This window comes from Rhinopithecus bieti, unplaced genomic scaffold (assembly GCF_001698545.2).
Source record: "Rhinopithecus bieti isolate Rb0 unplaced genomic scaffold, ASM169854v2 scaffold_18602, whole genome shotgun sequence".
NCBI lineage: Eukaryota > Metazoa > Chordata > Mammalia > Primates > Cercopithecidae > Rhinopithecus > Rhinopithecus bieti.
The window spans coordinates 13,383-17,117 of record NW_016809123.1 but is presented as its reverse complement, the minus strand read 5'-3'; the positions used below and the strand labels follow the sequence as shown (position 1 = coordinate 17,117).

The following is a 3,735-nucleotide window of genomic DNA, read 5'->3' as shown; positions in this document are numbered from 1 at the left end:
AATTCTCTGCCAATTTTTTCCCAGTCTTTTAGATTTAAAGTTCCCTGTTCTGGAAACCATGGGCAAAATTGTTCTATTGTTTGAAACAGTATAATTAGATTTTTTGTAGAGACTCTAACTCCCCCTCTTTTTAAAATAATTTTAATAAAGCTGCGATAAGAGGCATATTTACTTTTAGTTTGCCCCATTGTGACCCTGGGTTCTTCCGAGCGCACAAGCTTACCGCAAGGCTGATTGTAGAGGTACTCGGGAATCTCTACTCGACTTGTCCTCAATGACCATGCTGGAGCATACCTTCACCCTAGAGAAAAGCACCCATGTTGGGCACCAGATGAAGGGGTGGCCTGCCCCTCCACACCTGCGGACGTTTCTCATCAGGTGCAACGAGACTTGAGAAAAGAAATGAGACACAGAGACAAAGTATAGAGAAAGAAAAAGTGGGCCCAGCGGACATGCGTTCAGCATACAGAGGGCCGGCGCCCGCAACGGTCTCTGAGTTCCTTCAGTATTTATTGATCATTATCTTTTCCATCTGGAAAAGGGGAAGTGGCAGGACAATAAAGTCATAGCAGGGAGGTGGTCAGCAGAAAGGCATATGAATAAAGATCTCTGTGACACGAATATGTTTAAGGAAAAGTGCTGTGCTTTGACATGCATATATGCAAACATCTCCATAAACATTTTCAGTGCATAAAGAGCACTGATTGCTGCTAGCACGTCCTACCTTCAGTGCTAAGGCGGTTTACTCCTTTCTCAGTAAATAGAACATACAATTGGGTTTTACACCGAGACATTCCATTGCCCAGGGACAGGCAGGATACAGATGCCTTCCTCTATCTCAACTGCCAAGAGGCCTTCTTTCCTCTTTTACTAATCCTCCTCAGCACAGACCCTTTACAGGTGTCGGGCTGGGGAACCATCAGGTCTTTCCTTTCCCACAAGGCCATATTTCAGACTATCACATGGGGAGAAACCTTGGACAATACCTAGCTTTCCTAGGCAGAGGTCCCTGCGGCTTTCCACAGTGTTTGTGTCTCTGGGTACTTGAGATGAAGAGAATGGTGATGACCTTTAACCAGCAAGCTGCCTTCAGGCACTTGTGTAACAAAGCACTTCCTGCAGAGCCGCAAATCCATTAAACCTTGAGTAAACACAGCACAGTCCTTGTCTCTGCAAGAACAGGGTTGGGGGTAGGGTTACAGATTAGCAGCATCAAGGCAGAAGAATTTTTCTTAGTACACAGCAAAATGGAGTCTCTTATGTCTACTTCTTTCTGCATAGACACAGTAACAGTCTGATCTCTTTCTTTTCCCCACACTTGAAGTAAGAGTATTTTAAAATTTTTTAGCAAAGGAAATGAATTCTGACAGGTTTTGCACTAAAGACATTTGCGTGTGAGGAAAACAGGAAAAACACTATGCTGTGAAAAGCAAATGCTGTTGAGATTGTCTCACAAACACAAATTGCGCTTCAGCATGTAGGTTTGGGCCTCAGTTTGGGCACATTTTACTTTTTTTTTTTTTTTTTTTGAGATGGTGTCTCACTCTGTCGCAGCCCAGGCCGGAGCGCAGTGGCCGGATCTCAGCTCACTGCAAGCTCCGCCTCCCAGGTTTACGCCATTCTCCTGCCTTAGCCTCCCCAGTAGCTGGGACTACAGACGCCTGCCACCTCGCCAGGCTAGTTTTTTGTATTTTTTAGTAGAGACGGGGTTTCACCGTGTTAGCCAAGATGGTCTTGATCTCTTGACCTCGTGATCCGCCCGCCTGGGCCTCCCAAAGTGCTGGGATTACAGGCTTGAGCCACCGCGCCCGGCCAGGCACATTTTACAAGCGCACCGTTGGTGGAACTTAAGGTGAATTTAGGACTTATATGTACATACATACACATAATACACACGCACACACACACACATACACGCTGTCTTCCTATCTTGTCTAAGGTGGTCTCCAACTCTGGGTCTCAAGCGATCCTCTGCCTCCCCTTCCCAAAGTGCTGGGATTACAGGCGTGAACCACCTCGCCCAGGCCATTTTAGTTTAGTATTTTTAATTTAAATACACAATCCAAAAATTACATAACAAGTACAGGAAGCCCACTTTATGCCAGTTTTACAAAAACAGTAAAGATATATCAATGACAAAGCGTCAAAGTGGCAAAATCCTGAAGTACTGAGAGAAAAAAAGTTATTCTAGAATTCTTTGCCAAATTGAAATATCTTTCAAAATTGTGACTGAAATCAGAACATTTAAAGACATACAAAAAATGACAGAATTCACCGAACCACACTACAAGAAATGTTAAAGGAGTCCTCCAGGCATAAGGATAAGGATACCAGACAGAAATCTGAACCTACACAAAGAAAGGGAGACAACTGAAAATTGCTGTGTACGTACTTGAATGTTGGGGTTTATAACAAGTCCAAAATCAAATTACATGACAACACTAGCATGAAGGCCAGAAGGGGAGGTATAATGTCACTTGATGGCAGACGGATAAAGATGTATTCTAGAAACCCTAAAGCCATCACTGACATAACAAAAGAAAGAGTTACGGCTAATAGGCCAAATAAGGAAAGAAAATAAAATGATATTAAAAAAAAAAACCATGCAATCGCTGGGTGCGGTGGCTTGCAATCCCAGCACTTTGAGAGGCCAAGGCAGGCAGATCACTTGAGGTCAGGAGTTTGAGACCAGCCTGGCCAAAATGGTGAATCCCCCGTCTCTACTAAAAATACAAAAATTAGCCCAGTTTGGTGGCTTGCACAGGCCTGTAATCCCAGTTACTTGGGAGGCTGAAGCAGGAGATTCGCTTGAACCCGGGAGGTGGAGGTTGCAGTAAGGTGAGATTGTGCTACAGTACTACAGCCTGGGTGACAGAGCGAGACTGTCTCAAAAATAAATAAATAAACAAAAACTGTAATCACTATGCTGGAAAAACTGCTCTCCAGGCCTCTCTCCTATAGAAATACACAAATAGCCAATGAGAAGTGTACAAGAATGATCACTGCAGCATTATTTGTAATCTTAAAATAATAAAGCCAAACTAATTTCAAAGACACATGAAAATAGTTTTATCTATCTAACAAACAATGGAAGCAAGTCCTTTGCCAAAAGGAACACAAAGGGTCATGATGATGCTACTCCTCCAAGGATTGTAGGGTTCCCAGGAGCCTAGTTTTCGGTCTAGTTCTGCGACATCTTATGCTTGGGGAGCTACAGGTTCTCGTGTTCGGGGGATCTTTCAGGTTCTATCTCCATTTCCCCTCAATTCCTCCCCATTCTGCTACAATAAAAAAACAATTCTCACCTCCGGAAGATCCCGCCTGTGCCTCCGCGCCAGCCTTTCAGGGGGTCTGGATGTCTGGTCCACTGAAGGGGTGGCCTACCCCTCCACACCTGTGGGCGTTTCTCCTTAGGTGGAATGAGAGACTTTAGGAAAGAAATGAGACACAAAGTATGGAGAAAGAAAAAGAGGGCCCAGGGGACCGGAGCTCAGCAAAGAGAGGACCCAGGCCGGCACCGGTCTCTGAGTTCCCTTAGTATTTATTGATAATTATCTTTACCATCCTGAAGATAAGGGAGTGGCAGGACAATAGGATCATTGTAGGGAGAAAATTAGCAGTAAGAGGTATGGGTAAAGATCTCTGTGACATGAATAAGTTCAAAGGAAAATGCTGTGCCTTGATATGCATATGCAAACATCTCCATAAACCTTTTAGCAGCATTGTTTCGGCAAG

The 3,735-nt window shown here is 44.1% G+C and overlaps 1 long non-coding RNA gene across 1 annotated transcript; it reads right to left on the bottom strand.

The window, feature by feature from the left end:
* Window positions 1-245: 245 nt before the first annotated feature.
* On the bottom strand, window positions 246-3,427 carry LOC108539703 (uncharacterized). Its single transcript, XR_001888465.1, has 3 exons — window positions 3,306-3,427; window positions 987-1,170; window positions 246-301 (listed from the first exon to the last, which is right to left on the bottom strand). It is a non-coding gene; the product is annotated as an uncharacterized LOC108539703 (long non-coding RNA).
* Between the last annotated feature and the right edge of the window lie 308 nt (window positions 3,428-3,735).